The 21904-nt window shown below is 45.1% G+C and overlaps 1 long non-coding RNA gene across 3 annotated transcripts in view; it reads right to left on the reverse strand.

The window, feature by feature from the left end:
- Positions 1-21904, reverse strand: part of LOC128344262 (uncharacterized) — a 30718-nt gene that overhangs the window by 2238 nt on the left and 6576 nt on the right. For 2 of the 3 annotated variants that reach the window (XR_008315758.1, XR_008315759.1), the window contains exon 2: positions 15645-15889. This is a non-coding gene — a long non-coding RNA (uncharacterized LOC128344262). Of the gene's footprint in view, positions 1-15644; positions 15890-16639; positions 17081-21904 lie in introns of those variants that run through there. The other variant, XR_008315757.1, reaches the window with a different exon arrangement.

The following is a 21904-nucleotide window of genomic DNA, read 5'->3' on the forward strand; positions in this document are numbered from 1 at the left end:
GCATGATTCATATCCCAGCACTATCTTTTTTCTTGTCCGCCCTAGGAGAAACTGCTCTTGCCTGGAAACAATCAAGATGACAAGATCCTAGTTCTGCAACTTGCCTCCTCACTATACAGACCCCTGATTCTACTCTAGCAAAGCAGGCAGCGATATTGCTTCATTGCCTGGGCCCTGAAAGCCAAAGAATATATTCTCATTTGCCATTGCTTACCATTTTGGAAAGGGATGCCAACCCTTCTGAAGCTGCTCTTCAAGCTTTAGATGATCATTTCAACCCTGCTTTGAATGTGATTGCTGAACGTTACAAGTTATATTCTAGATCCCAACTGCCTGGTGAATCTATTGATCAATATGTCACAGCATTGTGTGCCTTAAGTGTGACCAGGGGTGTATCTAGGGTAGGGCAGGCAGGGCACGTGCCCTGGGCACCACTTGAAGGGGGGCGCCATTTTTTTAAATTAAAATTTTTTTTAAAGGCAGCCAAAAACAAAATGGCCACTGCACATGCTCAAATGGCCTCTGTGAGGCCCTAGGTCATGCCAGGTCTTGCAGAGGCCATTTGAGCATGCGTGGTGGCATTTTGTTTTCAGCGGCCACTTTTTAAAATATATATATTTTAAAAAATGGCCACTGCACATGCTCAAATGGTCCCTGCGAGGCCCTAGAGGCCAGCAGGGGGAGGGGGAATCTTTGAAGACCCCCACACATGGCCTTGAGGAAGCCCCCCGAAGGGGCTACAGGTTAAAAAAAAAGAGTAAAAAATTAATATAAGTCACTGTACACATATTTAGTTTGGCACTATGTACAGAGAATCAGGGCTTGTGAATACTGAGCTGAAGCTTATGAGAGAGGATTGTATTCATTTGCTCTTACTTTGCTTCTTGTGATAAGTGAGTTAAATGTGATGTCTTAATAATATGGCTATTAATGGTGCGTCTTTGAATCAGTATGAATCCTTAGTATTAAGGCCCACTGGGAGTTTCTTGCTCTCTTTCTCTCATTTTAACTGTCTTTCTGAAATACTTGGATGTATTCCAAGCAGTGACACAGTTTACTCTGCCTATCCTTTAATTATTTTCAGAGTATCTGGGAAAAGTCCAATTCTCCATTGATTTTTAAAAATTATGTAATAGTGATGCTACAATGCATAGTAGAGAATTAGACAAGCACTTCTGCTTTGTTTCCCAAGTATACCTCCACATAGTATTTGGGTATTTCATGAGCCCCAACATACTGAAATTTGTAGTTTTCCAGCATTTTTTGGTCTGGCTACACGTCCACTGCTAAATAGTTTTTGAAATATTAGAAGATTAACGAGCTTGACTTGTATTTTTGAGCTGATATTATGGTAAAGTTATCTGACAGATGGGTGTCAGATGTTTGAACAGGGGGTGCAATTTCAGTGCTTGCCCTAGGCGCTCTTTTCCCTAGATACTCCTCTGTGAGTTTGCCAACTTTACTGCTGAAATGATCACGGATCCGATTGTTATGAAAACAAACTGCTACTGAAAAAACTGCTACTGGCATGGAAACTTAACTTGGATAAATTTATAGAGATGAATAGGAGGGTGGAAACTGAAAATGCTCTCCACTGTGCCAAACCACTCTCTTTGGTATTCCCAAACTAACTTCCTGTAATCTAGGTTGTTCAGTCTAAAGCCTTCCAGTCTGAATAGCACTGAGAGAGAGTGGCAGCACAAGAAAGAGAGTGGCAGCACAAGAAAGGAAAAGATACTGCTGCTACCTATGTGGAGATTCTGCCCACAAAGCCAATTTTGCTCACTGTCCTGCACAGAATGTCACTTGCAACAGGTGCAAGAAAAGAAGGCACATTGTTAAGGTTTGTAAGTCTGCTGTCCACTCCATTACTGATTTACTGTATGATAAGGATGAGGCAGATTAACCACTTCCTGACAGCATTTTGTAACAGACTCAGAACCTGCTTCTCCACATTGTCAAGTAAAACTTAATGGCCATGAAGGCAGATACTGGCTGATTCTGGTTCTCCATACACTATCATTTCTCTTTCGCTTTACAAGAAAACTCCTTACTACATCAGATCTGCACCTGCAGCCTTTAGACATCCACTCATGGGAATACGGACATTCCCCTATTGCCATAAATGGATACGTCACTGCTATCCTGGAATACAAAGAACATACTGCAGAAGGGAAAGTACGTGTCATAAAAAGGAGTCTTAACATTGGGCTGGAAATGGGACCTTCCTGATTTGACCTGAACGGGATTTAAAATACGTTGGAGATGGAATTCCAGTGCACTGACCTTTTGCACCAACTATCCTAGTAACCACTAGAGGCATTGGGAGTAGAGGTAATTAGTGAGGGTCTCCTTACCTGTCCATGCTTACCTCTACCCTATGACCCCTGCTTTGACTCCTCAGGTACTTCCTGTAGTGAGTCAGTCTGTAGGGATGCCACGTTACTTGGTTGCTTGGGTGGCACTATGGAGTCTGGAGAAGGGTGTGGCATCCCTCCTGTGGGGCTTCTGTTCCCTTCAGGAGATAGTAGGGATGAGAAGGGTCCAGGCTGGTCAGATCCCAGTGGGGTTGAGAGGACAAGGAGAGCTACAGGAAACAGCTCCAGAAAGACAGCTAGGTTGGGTGTGGCAGGAAACAAAGGTCAGGAAAGGGACAGGGGGCGGGGCTGGAAGTAGGCTTTAAGCCCCGTCAGCTCTGCACTGGGGTATTCCTTATTCCTTTCCTTCTAGAGAGAAGATGGAAACATCTCTGTCTCTCTCCCTACCTATTCATTATGTAGCTGATAGATAGGATAGGTCTCCTATCTCAAATGTACTTCATCAATAAATCAATTTAGCTTAGACTCTACAATGATCTCCATGTGTGTTCATTAAATAGCTGCAACAATTAAACTTTGTACTCTCTAACTGGCGTGGTAGCTTCCTTAGAATTTGCTAAATAATCACATTAGCTAAGCAGCCATCAAACAATGTGTGAGTGCATGCACACTCACTGTTCTCCACCCATTGTTCCTTCACGTCCTTGCTTTTCTGTTCACTGCCTATGCTGACCTGCTTGCTTCAGTCATCTTGATAGGCCCAAACAGCTTCTCAGCCCTTGCTAGGACTGCTCCTGCCCAGTGCCTAATTTCTTACAGAAAAGGATGTGTCAAAGCTCAAATCTGTCAAAAAGTAACATGCTTTGATCCGCAGACCCTGCTCCTAATCCTTTATGTGTGGGGACTCTCTTTAGTTGCTCAGTAGCGAAGGAAATGTACTGCTTCTGCTCAAGGGGAACCTTAGTCTGTTCCTGCTTTAAATCTAGGAACTTTTAAGCCCTGCCATTGAAAAGAGGGCTGGTACAAATAAAGTCCTGTTCTAAGTCCTATCCGTATGTTACGTTGTACATATGTCTGTACACAAGTACGTATTTTGTGTGTGAATGATATACATCTGTTCATTTTAAAAGCAAACCTGGGTACGGGTCCTCTCAAATGCAGGGTATAGACAGGGAGTGCATTATTGTACATGTGTTGGACATAATGTGTGAGTAGGGCTAGAGCAGTGGCAGTCTTACCCCTGGACTTCAGGGCCAATGTCCAGGACCTCCACACCCCCTGGGGCCCCCCCAATTTTATTTATTTTTATTTAGAATATTTCTATACCGCCCAAAACTTGCGTCTCTGGGCGGTTTACAATTAAAATCATTTAAAACATTAAATCAATTAACAATTAAAATCATTTAAAAGATTAGAAAACATTTAAAACCCAGCATTAAAATTATTTAAAACTATAAATCTAACTAAAAGCCTGGGTGAATAAATGTGTCTTCAGTGCCTCTTTAGTCTGTCCTGGAAGGTGTGTTGGCTGCTGGCCCGCACTGCACCGGGCAGCAGAGTGTGATTATGACCTGTGCCGAGTGCTTTAGAGACAGAGCGGGGAGTGGGGAAAGAACTATGTGGGATAAAAATAGGAGGAGGATGCTTAACTTGCAGCGTGGGGGGGGGTCCAGCAGGGGGGTGGCCTCCAAAGGCCTTTAGGTCCAGGCTCCAAAATTACCTAGGTGCACCTCTAGGCTGGAATCCCTCACTTTCTCCACACCTTTTTGCCAATAGCATCTCTGGACCCTGGCTACGGTTCTCCCCAGCACCCCTTTATTGTTGATTTCTTCTTTCCTCAATGCTATGTCTCCTCTGCCCTTTCTGCCAGACTCTACCTCATCCACGTACATTTCATTCAAGTTCCATGGGTGTATTTTAGCCCTGTTCCACTTTAAGTTATATTATTTAAGTGTGGATCAAACATTAATCTCATAAGAACTGGCCATATGCTGGCATTGAAACCCAGAACGTACTATTTCGCCAACACTGGATTGCCTCGACTTAGGTCACACAGTATTCAACCTATATCTTCATTTACCCGCTGAGATTAGCTCTGGTATAAGGGAACCAGTAACACCCTAAACATAAAGGGGAAGTGGGTGGTCCTGTGTGCATATCCCCATGTGGGATCATGGCGGTTCCGTTGCCAGGCTTGCTCCTTTGGCCATTTTGTGTGCACCCCCATGCCAGAAGCTTAGCCATTTTCTTAGAGTATTTGAAAGTGAAGTTTCAACCTGTTGCATTCCTCCCCCCACCCCCCAGGTCATTAACACAACTGTAATGGGACTGGGATATGCCCTTCCAATTGCTTCTGAGCACATGCAGAGAGTCAGGACAGACCAGACCAGCATACAAAAGAGACAAAAGGTAACTGAATGCAGGATTCCTTCCACCCCTTCACAAGCCTCTGCAGATAACACAATCAAAAGACACATGTTCCCTCTAGGGCAGTGTTTCTCAACCACCGGTCCCTGGACCGCTGCCGGTCCCCGAAGGGTTGAGTGCCGGTCCCTGACTGGGAGTCAACCCCGCCCCAACTGAAATCAAGGCACTCACTTCCTCAATTTTGCACATGGCACGGAAGAGGAAGAGTATCACGGAGGCGTGGGACCCTTCTTGTGCCTTGCCTCCACGTGCTGCTGAGATCTTCCTACAGCTATCTTATTCCCTATCTTTACAGCTTCAAACTGTATGCGATGCGGGGGCATGGAGGAAAAAGTATGGCAGTGGGCGCCACTTGAAGGGCTGCTGGTTCTTGCATGCTCATTGTTTGCAGCCAAAGGTTGGTTGATTGAAACCCAGCTGCCTGTTGTGGTCGAGGCGCCTTGAGAGGGAACGCTGTTGCAAGCATCAGTGGGGCTTGCTTGTATGTTGTTTTCATTGGCCCCATGTAGCTTTTGAATTTTTCTAATGGCCCAACATCCCCTCTCCATTGAGTAATCACAAGCACCTCCACTCCAGACATACTGGAGACAAATTTGTTCACCCAGGCTTTTAGATTCAGGGGTTCTCAACCTTGGGTACCCAGATGTTGGTGGACTTCTACTCCCATAATCCCCAGCTATAATGGCCAAATGCCATTGTTGTTGGGGGTTATGGGAGTTTAACTGAGGGACCCAAGGTTAAGAACCCCTAATATTCCATGTTTGCAAAAGATTCCAAATTTAATTATTTTAATGCTTATATTATTTTCATTCTAAACTGCCCAGAGATGCAAGTTTGGGGCAGTATAGAAGTCTGATAGATAGACAGACTTGAAACCCCTTTACTAACTGCTGGTCCGGGAAACTGCGCATGAAGAATGTAGCGGTCCTTGAAACTCTGCACAAAGAATTTAGCGGTCCTTGACTCCAAAAAGTTTGAGAAACACTGCTCTAGGGATGTGCGAAATGTTTCGGATACAAAACGTTTTGTACCCAAAACAGCCTGTTGCGGGTGTTTTGTAGACAAAACAAAACACCCATTTTCCAGATCCAAAAGTTTTGTATGCAAAACAAAACGTCCCTGTTTCGGCTACAAAATGTTTTGTTGTTTCGGACCTCCATTTTGTAGTGATCTCTGAATCAGTCTCCATTTTGTGTTTGACATCTCTTTGAATTTCCCACCCTTCCAGCCTTCTGATCGGTGACCTAAATCATGGGCTGACCTGCTGACAATTCCCTCCTTGTTCCCCATTGGCCTGACCCCACATTGGCCAGGGGAAGGGTTGCTAACCCATGGGGTGCTGGGTGCTGTTGTTTCTGTGGTTTTCTGAGTGTAGATTCTCTGGTAGCATATGAGAGTGGATTCTTGTTTTTCACTGAAAATCTCATATACTACCAGAGAATCTACAATGAACACCTCAGAGACACAAAACCCAGTACCCCAAGGGCTTGTGCGTATGGAGGTGGTTGGCACCCTACGTGCAATACACAACCCCTCGCTCTGGGAAACCCCAGTGCCCCCTAAGTGGAATTATGGGGCTGCTGAAACCTCCATTATTCCCTATGGGAGAAATCTTAAAAGACACGTAAACTTCAACAATTCACAAAAGATCAGCCCTTTGCCCAATGGAGAGGAGAACTGGTCTTGTGGTTGAGCATGACCTGTCTCCATAGCTAAGCAGGATCTGCCCTGGTTGCATATGAATGGGAGACTTGATGTGTGAGCACTGCAAGATATTCCCCTCAGGGGATGAAGCTGCTCTGGGAAGAGCAGAAGGTTTCAAGTTCCCTCCCTGGCTTCTCCAAGATAGGGCTGAGAGAGATTCCTGCCTGCAACCTTGGAGAAGCCGCTGCCAGTCTGTGAAGACAATACTGAGCTAGATAGACCAATGGTCTGACTCAGTATATGGCAGTTTCCTATGTTTCTAATTCTTTTGAGATAATTCTGGAAGTTTCCTTGCCCCCATTGGGCACTACCACCCACCACACTCCACTCTGGGTCATCCCTTTCCCCTTGATTTGAAGCGATACATTTGCTGGAATCCCCATTATTCCCTATGGGAAAATTCTTAAAGATGTGTAAACTTTAAAAATTCACAAAAAAACAGCCCTTTGCCTAATTCCTTTGAAATTTGGGTGGTAGCTTCCACCCATTGGACACTACCACCACCACCCACTCTTTTTGCCCTGGGACCCTTTTTAAAAATCCAAATCGATTCGGATTCAGAAAATTCGGCTACAAAACAAAACAGGGCTGATTCAGATTCAAAAAATTTGGGTACAAAACAAAATGGCGGGGTGTCGATTCGGATACAAATCGAAACAAGAAAAGTCCAAAATGCACACCCCTAGTTCCCTCCTTTCCACTTAACAGTTTGGTGAGTAATGCCAGAAAGAGATCTCCCCCTCCCATTTTTATACAGATTACTACTCCTAGCACAGCACCTGTGAAGCAACTCTTTTGTTTAAGAGAAGCACCAGAGATACTGTAACACCCATGTATGTATGACTAATTCAGAATCACACTTTATATGGAAAAAGCACTCAAAATATTTTGTTCTCCCCAGCAAGTGACCAAATCATGCCCTTAAGCAATGTTTTTGAATAGAAAAAAGTTATCCCACAAGGGCTTGCATCTTGCCTTGTGCTGAAGCCTCCCTCTCGTCACTCCCCAACATCTTGCCTTTGCACCCCTGGAGAGAAGGACCCCACCTAGACCACAGGTAGCTATGAAAAATGTCTTTGTTCCCTCTCTCTTTCTCTGAAACCCCCAAACCTCTGCCCCCCTTCCTTGTGTGTATTGGGGAAACCTAAGCCATTACCAGAGTCTGCAAACCCCTTATGGGAAGACTGTCATTAGCAAGCTTGCTAGGTGCTAATCTTTGCCAATTACCCTCTTTTTGAATTCTGTACCCTTATTATCCCTCAGTAAAGCAACTCTTTGAGCCTAGCCCACTTGTGCCCCATTGTCCGCTGCCATGGGAGCCATGTGGCTCCTAGCAGCAAACCCTCCTAATTCCCCCTCCCCTTAGATGGAGGTTAGCAGAGCAAGCGCTCCGCTAACCCCGTCTATTTAATCATGTATTGCTATGCCGCAGCTCCACGCCGCAGCAACACACGAGGAGACCCCCGTTGGGAGGCTGAAGCAAGCCTCCCAGTCCCGGGGGTCTCTCCGGGATGCCCCATGCACCCGTGCGGGGCATCCTGGAACTTCCGGGGGCCGTGTGGCCTTCAATCTCTGCAGCCCCCGCCAGCTCTGTGACGGAGCCGGCAGTCATGTGGGTGGCTCATCCGGCTGCCCAGTGCTGCAAGAATGATAGTCTGCGGGGAGAGCGGGCTAAGCCCGTTCTCCCCGCAAACCCCATTTTGGTGAGTCTCAACAATCGTGAGGCTCGCCTCTTTGTTTTACAAGCATGTGTCTGTATTCCTTTGTTTCAAGCTACCCTAAGTTCCAGTGTACCCATAACACGATCAACGTTCCCTGGTAATTTTCGGTTAAACATAGCTGTATACCAGTTTGCAGCAACTGGAGTTAATTTCCCCCATTTTGAGCAAAGCATAGTCATGAAGGGTGGTTACTACCACACTTCAGAGCAAACCTAGTAACAGTTCGCCAGCACTCAATTCAAACCTGGGCTCAGTTTTTGGGAGGAAACCCCAAATCAGTGGTAGAGCATATGCTTTGCATGCAGAAGGGCCCAGACTCAGTTCCTGCCATTTCCCCCATTAAAGGATTTCAAGTAGAAGGGCCGGGGGAAGCTCCTGAGCCTGAGACCTTGGAGTGCTGCTGCCAGTCAGAGCAGACTGTGCTAGGCTGGACAGACCAATAGTCTGACTCGCTATGAGGCAGCCTTGTATGTCCCAGAACCAATTTTCACCTAGAAAATTGAAATTTGTGACACACAACCTATGCAGAAATAGGAATTAGAGCTGCCACTTTTTTTTTAACTGACCCTTTACCTTTAACAGCACTCCATGACACAGAAATCCAGCAAGTGAAGCTCTTCTCAACCAATCAATCAATATTTATTTCAGCCCAATGACCATAAAAGCTTTTCTCATCACTTTATCTCCATGCCAGAAAAAGCACCACCGGCTTAATTTCTATGTGTCAGGCAGAGGAGCAGCACCAGTTGGTTTTTGTTTTTGTTTTTTTAAGTGACAACCTTAATAGCAATTGATGTACTATCTGGAGGAAGAAGAATCTCATTTTCCCAGGTACAAAATACAGCTCATTTTGTGGTGCTGTGAAAATGCAATAGTCTGGCAACAGAACCAGCCTTGAGGGAAGTAATCTGGACTGTGTTCAGCAAATGGGCAACAGCTGCACCTTTAATGCACTAATAGCGATCACCATTGGTGTGGGAAATTGGCTAGAATCCAATTAATGGGCGTACTAGACTGTGAAACCTGCCTCCTTGCTACAGTGCTGCAATCTATGCAATGGCCATCAGAAGGTGCTCGTGCTACACTCTTTCCAGCCATTGTTTTTCTTTGACTGCAATTATTGCTCATTTTTTCAATAACATCTTATTAAAACAACCTTAGTATACCCACTGTGTAGAAGTGTAGCAGAAACACTGGTTTCCTTAGAACTGGTGCATGCTGGGGAAATGGAATATGTTGTTATTGGGAGTTCATCTTTATTTCAATACAGCTGTCATGTAGAAGACACATCTCAGGTGCTTAGGGAAGTGCACATGTGGTTATCCCATCTCCCCTGTGAAACAGGTTAGGCTAAGAGACAGTGAGGCTGTTCTCACGACCGCTAGAAAGCAGGCTAAGGGAGCCCAGCCTGCTTTCCAGCGGTCGTGTGCTACAACGGGAGCTGTGCGGCTCCTGGCAGCAAACCTTGCTAAATACTCCCCCTTAAATGAGGTTAGCAGAGCGAGCACTCTGCTAACCCCATTTCCCTGATCATGAGTCGCCATGGCGTAGCTCCGCACTGCGGCGACTCATGAGGAAACCCCTGACCGGGAGGCTCCAACAAGCCTCCCGGCACGGGGGTCTCCCCAGAATGCCCCGTGCACTTGGGCGGGGGGCATTCATGGGAATTCCGGGGGCCAGGAGACCCTCGATCCTCACTACCCCAACCTGCTCCATGATGGAACCAGTTATTGTGTGAGCAGCCAATTCGGCTGCCCAGGGCGAGCAAGCTGCTCATGTGAGGGGAGAGCGGGCTTGACCCGCTCTCCCCGCTGAATCCCATCCGGCTCTCTACACTGCTTGTGTGGTGAGCCTCAGTGAGCCCTTTCTCATGATCAGTGAGAAATGGCTTGAGAGAAAGTGGGCTTGAGAGAAAGTCTACCTCCCCGCAGACAGTCCCTCTTCTCCTCCTGGGCAGGCGGATTGACCGCCCACACAATTGCTGGTAGCTGCCAGCAGCTCAGAAGGTCAGGGCATGGGAAGAAGCACCCCACTACCCAAAATTTACTACCCAAACACTACCAAAACACTACGCCAGTGTGTGGTGCATTGTGGGGATTTCTCCAATGCTGGCCAGAGACCCTGCAGTCTCCTGGCCAGGGACCCAGGTTTGTCACTGTGGCAGCGGCAGCCACTTGCCTCCCGCTGCTTCTTATGAGCAGCCAAGAGCAGGCTTGACTACCTTAGCCTGCTCTTGGCTGCTTGTAAGAATAAGAAGTCTGTTCTCATGACCACAGATTCCTGGATTAACCAGAAATAGAGGGTCACCTGGGGAATCAGGAGGTCTCCTGATGCAGCAGCTCCATCTGGGTAGGCCAGATCCGCTAACCAGGTCAAAAGTGAGGTAGGAGACAAAAAGAGCTGTCCTGCCCTTTCCTTTTGCTCTGCAGCACCAGTGTGAACTGTTCCCAGGCTGCCGATGGCCATGTTTACCATAGAGTTCTGCAGAAAGCAGGGCCAGGCAGAGTGGAGATGTTGCGGTACTGAGGGCTGCCTTTCTGCAATGGTGAACACCCCTGAAGTCCAAAGGCGTATCTAGGGAAAATAGCGCCTAGGGCAAGCAATGAAATTGCACCCCTTGTCCAAATATCTGACACCCATCTTTCAGATAACTTTACCATAATATCAGCTGAAAAATACAAGTCAGGCTCGTTAATCTTTTAATCTTTCAAAAACCATTTAGCAGTGGACATAGCCAGACCAAAAAATGCTGGAAAACTACAAATTTCAGTATGCTGGGGCTCATGAAATACCCAAATACTATTTGGAGGTGTACTTGGAAAACTAAACAGAAGTGCCTGTCTAATTCTCTACTATGCATTGTAGCATCACCATTACATAAGTTTTAAAAATCAATGGAGAATTGGACTTTTCCCAGATACTCTGAAAATAATTAAAGGATATGCAGAGTAAACTGTGTCACTGCTTGGAATATATTATAGTATTTCAGAAAGACAGTTAAAATGAGAGAAAGAGAGCAAGAAACTCCCAGTGGGCTAAGGATTTCACACTGATTCAAGGATTTCACACTGATTCAAAGACAAACTCACCATTAATAGCCATATTATTAAGACATCACATTTAACTCACTTATCACAAGAAGCAAAGTAAGAGCAAATGAATACAATCCTAGCTCATAAACTTCAGCTCAGTATTCACAAGCCCTGATTCTCTGTACATAGTGCCAATCTGAATATGTGTACAGTGACTTATATTCTATTAATTTTTTTTTATTTTTTTTAACCTGTAGCCCCTTTGGTGGGCTTCCTAAAGGTGCAGGGGGGGGGTCCTGCAAAGGTTCCACCTCCCCCCACTGGTCTCTAGGGCTTCTCAGGGACCATTTGAGCATGTGCGGTGGCCATTTTTAAATTTTCTTTTTTTAAATGGTCACTGAAAACAAAATGGCTGCTGTGCATGCTCAAATGGCCTCTGTGAGGCCTGGCCTGGCCTAGGGCCTCACAGAGGCCATTTGAGCATGTTCGGTGACCATTTCGTTTTCGGCAGCCATTTTAAAAAAATTAATTTTAAAAAATGGTACCCCCCCTTCAAGTGGTGTCCAGGGCATGTGCCCTTCCTGCCGCACCCTAGATACGCCCCTGCTGAAGTGTTTGTGTGGGGGCGCAAGCTGCAGAGCCCAAAGAAGGCTCTGATCATTTGGGAGTCAGCAGGTAGGATCCTGCCTTCCCTCCTCCCCATTTGGTTATGAGAACAACCTCAGTGGCTACTCAAGCCATTAAACCACACTGACACTTTATGTCAGTCGTTCCAAACAACATCAGTGTGTTAAAGACACTCAGCCCATAGATTACTGTGATGGCATGGAAAGTCTCTAGACTAGCTCTGCACATTCCTGGGTGTTTTTCCAGATTACGTGCTGCAACAGTCTCGTATCATGTTCACTAAGTGCCCCTCCATTTGTCCATGTTACGACATCGGTTTCGCTGAGTTGTCAGCAGGGTACCATTTATATTTCCCACATCCTGTTTCAGATTTTATTTTTTTGTTATGGCCCTATAAAGTGGCAAAAGTGTTGCAGGAAAGGAGCTGTATTTTCCCATTGCAGGGAGGCTTACCACGTAGTTTATACATTGCAGCGTGTTGTGGTGTGAATGGTTATTTTCATTCCCAATAAAAGGCAGGCAAAGGTGGCGGGCGGGGGGGAGGACTTCCTAAGAGTAAGTTCATGGCCAGCAAGCCGGAGAGGGACAGAAAGCAAGCAGGCGAGCGGGGGCCGCTTGGCCACAGGACCCGGCTGCGGTGCCTGCAGGGGTGAGGGTGAGGTGGGCACGTGTGCAGTGGTGGGGGAGGCTGCATGGCTGGCTCAGCGCTTCAGAGTGCCCTCTCACAGTCTGCTGCCCAGTGCTCCCTCCTCCTTCCTCTGCTCGCTCACTCCAGGCCAGCTGCCCCGCCAACCGCAGGAACAGCAGCAGGGAGAATGACACACTGTCTGCATTCTTTAACTTGCCTGGTTTGGGATGAATTAATAGGGATGAAGCCCTTTTCAGAAAGGAATTGTGCAAGTGGCAAACAAAAAAACAAGTTAGGCAAACCAGCCCACATGAACCCTGCACTGGGAGCCTGGGGTTGGCCTTGCCCCCCCCCCTCTAACAGAAAAGAAAGACGGTCTTTTCCAGCCTGCTTGCGTGAGAGCCGAAGTGCATGGGTGGTAAGGGCTGGCAGGATGAGTCCAGGCCCCGGCAGTGCACTGCATCCCTTTTGTTGCACTTCACACATTTAACAGTGAGCGTTAATCACTGCACTCTCTTGCTTTATGGGAAGCAGACGTCGTGTTCCTACACAACTCAGAAAGGGGAGGCAGCATCTGGGCATCTTGCCCTGGTTTCTATCTTTTTCGATGCAGAAGGCAAATCTTTGGGGTGGATTTTGCCCCATCTATCTGACTTCCCTCCCAGCCACAGCATCACTGAAGTGGCCCAAGTTCTGGACTTGATTCAAAGTTTCACAGGACACCAGTGTTCCCTCTAAGGTGTGCACACATGCCTGCGCTCACAAGTTTTTTTATGTCCACTCAGTTAATTTTCAATCCCGCTCAGGTTGAACCTAGAAGGCCCCATTCTGAATGCATGTGGGCACACAGCCTTGATGCTCCCACCCAGAACAAAACACATTCCACATACAGATGAAAAACATTAGAGAGAACATGGCAGGAAACTAGTGTATGTGCTCAGAACTCTGTACAGGCAGGACATCTTAGCTCTTCTACGGGTCAAGATGTGTGCTGAGCACTGCTTATGGAGAATGTGCATTGTGTGTGCAGAGCTTCCCTCCTTACACAGAGCAGCTTATGCACACTGGATTGTGTTGACTACATGCAGTGTGTCATAAGTTAAACCACCAAAGTATTTCAGCCCAAACAATGTCAGTATTACTGAATACAGCAATCTCCTGGCAGCAGAAGCTAGCATAAGACCTTGGTGGTTTCACTAAAGGCTTCCAACTGATTAGAATAAAACTGCCCTAGTCCGACTCCTGTGTCTTGAACAGCTGACCGGTTTGCAAAAAGCAGCAGGCAAAACGTTTAATGGGTAAGCAAGCATTACATCCTACTCAAGCCAGCAGAGTTGCTCTTAAAGGTAAAGCAGTGGGTTAAAAGGTTGGAAAAGCCAGGTGAGCCCCCAGGACACTCAGTAGTAAAGGCCTTGAGGACTCTTTCTAGGTCTGTAACAGTAGGGGCAACCACAACATCAACCATTCTGACAGGCCTTCTGTAAGATGAAGGTAGAACTAGACGTGAGGGCAGGAGCTAAATTTGTTATTCACACGTCTGTCCTGTCCTGTTCTCATATAAAGGTGAGGCCTTATTTTAACATTAAAAGGAGCACAGTGGTAAGGGTAAATGAACCCTCCCCTCACTAGGGGTATGCACAGACCAAGCTGTGGTCCGAATTTGGACCAGTCCGCGGCCTGGTGAACTGGTCTGGCCTGGTTCGCCCAAACCACGGACCAGTCCGGCAGTTCAAGACCCCAGGCAGCTTCCTGCTGTGGCGGTGCTCCCCGCAGCGGCCTGCGTGGTGGTGGCCGTGCGGCTCCGTCACTCACTTGGCCTCTGCACACGCGTGGAGGCCATTTGTGTGGCCAGCATGGTGTTGACTGGTTTGCCAGACCACAGACCAGTCCAAATTCGGACGACAGCTCAGACTGCATGCCTGCCAACAGGTCCCTATTTTCCTGAATGGGAAAATAGGGACATGTTGGCAGGAATGGGACCGCAGTCCATGCACACCCCTGCCTTATTTTTGCCTCAAACGTTTTTCTCTCAGCCCAGCCCTGGCACTGCAAGGCTGGAAGAAAAGTGTCTGAGGTGACCGACTGCAAGGCAGCTCTCCTCATGATGTGTACCTTTCGATATTAAAGAATTACACTCCTCCCCATACTTCATACATCAATGGGGTACACATGGTTAAACATGGCTGCCATTCTAGCTGGAGGATTGGTGGCCATGTGGTAAATGCTGATTGAATAACAAAACATTACGGCTTTTCCTGGCCTGGTGCTCTTGCCATTTCTCAAAGACTTCAGTCATAATATTCATGATTGACTTTGGGGGGCCCTTAATACCTTCCAGGGGGTGATGTTTGGCAGGAAAAAAGTACAGAACGCAAAGGGTTAAGCAAGCCCTACTTCCATGCCATAGACCCAACACTAGGCTCTGTGGGAAGAGGTTATACGTACTGAATTCTTACTAGGCAGTCAATCTCTTCAACTTTACATTTAACACCTAGATGGTTCAGATATTTTTTCTTGAACCTCAGCAGATTGTCCTCATATATTCCTGAGGGAGTTTTTTTGGTGAAATCTGTTCTAAAAATTATAATTTGATTCCAGCTTTAATAAAAAAACCTATTAATCTTAGGAACACTCTCATGACTCTTTATATCTTATGACATGAGATTACCTTAACAGTGCACAGGAGTTACTCCAAATTCATTCCAGCCAATCTCCTATCCGGGAATACTCCTCTGCTATCTTTCATTTCTTCGGGATTTCAAAGCTAACGTCATGATCAAATTTCCTATCAGTTCTCATTGATGTACTGGGATCAGGTTATCTAGGTAATCCCAGAAGGGTGTGTGTGTGTGGGTAAAATAGACTGTGACTTTGCCCCAAGCTTCAGGGATGAAATGGGTTAAAACTCAAAAGCAGAAATAGATAACTAAATGATTACACACTGGAAAAACAAGGTTGCCCAAGACTTTGCTTTCAGGAGAAAGCGTATGCTGAAATCGGCTTCTTTTCTGGTAAAATACTAGGCTCCTGATGGAATATTGGCCATAGAAATCTTGTTGATAATTAACATAAAATAGATGAAATGGATGCCCTAGGGGATATTGACCCACATGTGGGCTTCCTGACATTGTGAAAGGGAATCATTGTACCAACTAGTGGATGGTTCTCTATGAAAACATCCTCATACCTGTAGTCGAATCAACCTCTTCTATGGTTTTTCTTTTGCCTTCTTGTTGTTGCTCTGTCTTTCATGCACAATTTGTCTATGTCACACACGGAGAGGTGGGGTCACATTATTCTTGGATCGTGGTGAGCCATTAGGTTCTTTGGATCTGGAGAGGCTGATAGGCTTTCTGACCCCTTGATCACTCTGGTATCGTCTGTGTCTTCCTCCAGTATGTTTTTAATGCTCCAGGAAATGTGGGAGACAGTCTAAGTGGAATAAGCATACACACAATACAATTACAAATTCAAATTACCTACTAGTAGCAAAAGAGAAAGACCAAACAAATTAAAAACATTTACCAGAAAGGGCATCTAAAATGACTAATTAGTTCAAGGGATCAGAGGAAATGTAGCAGACACATAAAACTGGAAGAAAAGATAAACACTGGATTTGGGAGGGCAGATTATAAGAAATGGTCTTTGTTTGTTTGTTTGTTTACCACTTTATAGGCAAATACTTATGGTGGCCTTTGAGATAAATTTATTTCTTTTTCATTTTTGTATTTCTCTCTTCTCAAGACTCAGGAGAACATGCCTGAAGTTTTTTCATTTTAACTTCACAACCCTGTGAAGTGGATTAAAACTTCTGCTAATTGAGCAAAGAGGCACCTTTTCTAAAGCGATTGTTCTATTTTATTTAGGGAGACAGCAAATGTCCCTGTCCAACCCCAGCACAGCATCCTTCCAGTGGCTGCTGTTGGTGTCTACCTTATGTTTCTTTTTAGACTGTGAACCCTTTGAGGCAGGGAACCATCTTATTTATTTTTCTATGTAAACCACTCTGAGGAATTTGGCTGAAAAGCATTATATAAATATTTGTAGTAGTAATTTGAGAACATTGGATTTGTAAGGCTACCCAATATCCTTTATTATTGAGCAGAGACACTTGGGGGGCGGGTATGTAGCCTGATTCTAGTAGATTGCCTCAGAAGAATGGAATTTGTGGAACCTGCTCACAAGTAATTGTGTACAGAATTGCAGCTTAAAGTCTTTATTAAGCCTTAGTAAACATGTTTTGTGAAGATCAGCAATTTCTTGTTCTGTTAGATGCATCGGATGATATATAGGTCATTTTGCGTTGCCTTTTCTTCTGGTGGAGTTCCAGTTCTCTTGACACTGTCTGCATGGCAAACACTAAATTGAACAGGTGATGATTTCCATGGGAAGCCAAGGCAGAAGCACGGAGCGGGAGCAGATCTAGCCTGGACAGCAAGCCCATTATGTGAAGTAGGGAAAGGAGGCTAAATTGTAGATCATGCTTGAGGGTTTTATGCACTTATTTCCCTGTATCTATTACAGGTATTCCAGTCTTGTAAGAGTGGATAGATTTGTTAAGAAACAAAGAAGAATATATGTGAGGTGTTCTCTCAAGTACTACAAGTCCCAGAGTTCCTTAGTTTCCTGTGCACAGAGGGGAGGAGCCAACAGGAAGAGGCATTCAAGTGGCTGCAGGAGGGAGGGACAGGCAGCAACCTAGTAATTAGGGACATTTTGATTTCAGCCACGGCAAGAGCCAGATTGATAGGATTTTCAGGCTCCAGACAAAATAGGCTAGGCCTCTGGTTTTCATAGTTATAGAAGAACTGGCACTAGATCCCAGGGATAAGGAACAGTATCTAAAGGGCATTTGTCATTTGTGCATAATTCACATACATATGTGCAAAATTAGGTAAAGGACACTAGTCAATCATTTCTCCAGTTTTTCAAAACGAACAACATCTTATTGAGTGGTGGAGAGGAAGAAGAGGGCTCAGGTTAGAAATTTGTACCAAAGCCAGAGAAATGACCCTTGGGCACTGTGGGAAGTTGCAGCTTCATGCAGCCGGACAACATGGTGTACTAGTGACTAAAGCACTGGATTTGGACTGGGGAGTTCCAGGTTCCAATCTCTGCTGAACTATGAAGCAAACAGGATGGCAAACATCAAGTCAATCTGGACCAGTTTGGACAGTAATTGTCCCTGGCCACACAATTAGGAAGAGGATGCACTGAGAATGCACCTATCAGGATATCCTCCACAGACAGTCTGTGAGAAAAGTGGCCAGATCATGTAGCAGCAGACCGGAACTTTGTCAATAAATGGGCAAATCATCTAAGGCAAGGGTTCCCAATGGAATACTTGAAGGGCTCCCAGGGGGTCCTCTGAGCCCTCCTGCTTCCCCTGGCTGCAACCATACTATTTGTTTCCCATCTGAGGATTGCTGACTTGAAGCTGACACATCCTCAGCAATATGTCCGCTGCAGAAGAGGAGAGAGGGAGGTAGAGACCCTCCTCTGCTCCTGATTGGCTGGCTATGTGCTGAAGCTCAGTGTATCCCCTCTGCTCAGCCTGACTGACAGGCTTCAAAATGAAGCACTGAATACTCACTCCTAATGAAGTGAATAGGACAAGTAAACTTGTCTCATTAATTTTAATGAGTACTTGTGAGTAATTTAGTGTGTATGTAGCCAGGCACTGTCTCCCTAACTGTTAAATGTTACAGTTATAAGATGGACTACTCCAGTCAATGGCTTACATCATGATTAAATTCTCCATAAGTCATTTCATTGCAATTAACAGGGCAAGATTACTTGTCATTAATTTAAATGGGAGTACTCATGAGTAGCTTAGTCTGGATGCAAGCCAGTAACTGGACTAGCCTGTCTCATAACTTAACATTTAAATATGTGTGCACACACCCTGAGCGTCTACCTCATAGGCACTCAGGTACTTGAACTGAAGGTTTGCGACAGAAGGGGTACACTTGTAGGTGTTTCTTGTGGTAGCTGGTCTTGTGGTAGCAAGCATGACTTGTCCCCTTAGCTCAACAGGGTCTGCCTTGGTCTTGTAGTCCACCCAGGGTCCGCCCTGGTCTTGTCTGCCCTGATCTTGTGGTAGCAAGCATGAATTGTCCCCTTAGCTAAGCAGGGTCCGCCCTGGTTGCATATGAGTGGGAGACTAGAAGTGTGAGCACTCTAAGATATTCCCCTTAGGGGATGGAGCCCCTCTGGGAAGAGCAGAAGGTTCCAAGTTCCCTCTCTGGTATCTCCAAGATAGGACTGAAAGAGATTCCTGCCTGCAACCTTGGAGAAGCTGCTGCCAGTCTGTGAAGACAATACTGAGCTAGATAGACCAATGGACTGACTCAGTATATGGCAGCTTCCTTGTTCCTTTGTTGTTTTAAAAAGTTGGAAACCCCTGGTCTAAGAAAAGGTCTCAGAAGGGGGAAAGCCCAATAAGAGACCTAAAGACTTTTTGCTAAACCTGAAGATGCAAGCCTTGTTGTTGGATGTCTTAAGCAGAAGGGCAAGATGGTGGATACATGGAAAGAAGGAGTGTCTAGACCTGCAACAAAGGGTGACTCATTATGCAGAAGGGTGCACTATGCTTCAAGAGATAGGAGCTTACTCCACTAAGGTGTTTTAAACAGAATGAAGGGGAAGGAAGGAAAGAAAAGAGAAAACCGAGCACTCCAAACTAAGTAACACATCCCTAAAACACAATGGCTGACAGGATGAGGAAAACTACTTAAGCAGTTCTATTGAAATTAAAAGGACAAGTTAGGCATTTTAATTTCAAATAATTAAAATGCCTAATTCACCCTATTCATATGTTACATTCAGCACATGTACAATCTGTGTACAGTGTTTGCACATACAGATCTGTACGCACACACAGGTATCACACATTATGTTGCATGTATGCACAGAAGTACACTTCCTGTCTGTACCCAGCATTTGAAGGGGTCTGTACCCAGGTTCACTTTTAAATTAGGGGTGTGCACGGAACCGCCAACTGCGGTCCGGCACTGGGGTGGGGGGGTACCTTTAAGAGCGGTGGGAGGGTTTACTTACCCCTCCCTCCGCTTTCCCGCTCTGGTGCCGTAATCCTAAGAGTAATTGGGGCGGCAGGATACCTCCCTGCCGCCCCTTCCCCGACATTGCTGGGAAAACTCCCAGCAGTCCTTTGCGTGCGCAAAATAAGAGCCTCCCTATCTCTTACAACTTTTAACAGGGCAGTCAAGACACATTTGTTCACCTAGACTTTTAATTAGATACTGTTTTAATTGTGTTTTAATAGTTTTAACTTCTAAAATTTTAATTGTTGAAATATGTTAATGTTTTTATTGGTTGTTTTTATTGTCTTGTAAACCACCCAGAGAAGTTGCGTTTTGGGTGGTATAGACATGTATAAAATAAAATAAAATAGCTTCTCCGATTTTAGTGCCCACTCTTATCTGCATAGCTCCATCCTGCGAAAGGGTCAGCGAAAGATCACAGTATATGTGATTCACATCTCCCTTATTTTGAAGGAATTATTATTATTATTATTATTATTATTATTATTATTATTACATTTATATCTATTTATAACATTACATTTCTATTATATATAATATATTTTTATATTAATAATTTATATTATTATATCAATAATTTATTATTATTACATTTTATATCCAAATGTCCTCAGCTGGGGCTTGCAGGTGGACAAGTTAAACTGCCACAGTTAAGATGGTTTGGGAAGTGAGGGGTGGAGAACAACATTTCACTGGGAGTTTTATTTTTAGTTTTAGTTTTTCATGGAAAATTCAGTTTTATTTTCTAAGCTGGCATTTCTAATCAAGGCTTAAGACCTGGTGATACTATAGCTATAGCAGAAGGGATTAAAGTTGTCACTGACTGAACGGTAATGGTGTGGGAAGCCTGATTAAAAGGGCAAGGAGACTCAAAGTATTGTTGGAAGAGAGGCCTGATATAGTAACATTGCAAGAACCAAAAAGCATCGTCCCAGCAGTTTGTAGCTACTGGATCTTCTAAAGGAAGAGTTGTAGCAATATTGCTGCCTAGGTGCGTCCCCTTTGTAGTCTCAGCTTCTGACTCCAAAAGCCAATACGTATTCACTTAAAGGAAGTTGGATGGGCAAAATGGTCATCACATGCTCCATGTGTGCTCCAGATATGCAACAGCGGTAATTATTTTTACTGTCCTAGATAAGTTCTAGAACTTTGGAGAAGATGACTGGATTGTGGGGGAAGGCTTATTTTAGTGATGGACACTATCAGAGATAAATCTCTCAGAGTTATCACACCTGTTTCTAGCCATGTATCCCATCTGGTTGACTTATGCTTGCGCTGAAACCTAATAGTCAGTTGCAGAACAAGCCATCCAAGAGATTGCGTATATTACTCCCCTAGGCATAAGACATTTTCAAGATTAGATATTTTAATTTCCTCCTCACGAACAAGCTAATCAACAGATCATGAAGTTATACTGTGGACAGATCATGCCTGGGTATTTTGCAACTTTTTTCAATTAACCAGCGATGACAAAGGAGTGGAGATTCAACAATTTGTTATTGAATGACACAGGTGTAGTAGCAGAGCTAGAATCCAGTCTCAGACTACTTTTTAAAGAAGTTTTATTTATTTGTTTGGGAGTTGATTAGGAAGTAGGAATGCTTTTAAAGCTGCTATCAGAGTAATAAGTATTCGTTTGGCTTTCTTCTTGAAAAATTAAAGTGGGGAAAAACCCTATTTTAGCTAATACTTTATAGAAAAAAATTGTATGATTAACAACAGGAACTTACCAAAATAATGCACAAAACTTGAAATAGTAGAGAGAGCAAATGGAAACCATACCTCTATCTGCAACAAATCTTATCAATGAGGAGCAAGAACCAATAACCTTTTAGTTAGAGGTTTTGCTTCAAAATTAAGTTCCAGTGTTGCAAATCAGCTCAAGCCAGACAATGATTCTCTGCTGGTCAAGATCAAACATATTTTGGACAATTCTGGCAAATACTACACTGATCTGTATTCTTCAGAGTCACCTGCATAGATACCGAGGCTATTCTCACAATGGGGTGAAACCAGGCTGTGCTCCCTTAGCCCGGTTTCCCCCCATTGGGAGAACCATTGGGCTCATGGGCGAGTCTGGTGGTTCAATGGCAGCTAGCCAGCCTAAACTTCCCTCCCCTTATACCAGGTTAGCGGAGCAAGCACCACCTCTACCACCATTTCTGCCTCAGTCTCCCCTCTCTGCCACCAGTGCCACACCCCATCAGCCTCATCCACGCCACTGTCTCCACCACCATGCCCATTTCAGTCTCCCCTCTCAGCCACCCAAACTGCTGGTGTGCCACGCCACGCCGGCCGCATCCCCACTGCCACCATCTCGCCCACTATTGCCACTTCCTATCTGTGTCTCCTCCTCCAGGCACAGACCACGTTTTCATTGGTC

Source organism: Hemicordylus capensis, chromosome 2, assembly GCF_027244095.1.
Source record: "Hemicordylus capensis ecotype Gifberg chromosome 2, rHemCap1.1.pri, whole genome shotgun sequence".
In the NCBI taxonomy this organism is placed as follows: domain Eukaryota; kingdom Metazoa; phylum Chordata; class Lepidosauria; order Squamata; family Cordylidae; genus Hemicordylus; species Hemicordylus capensis.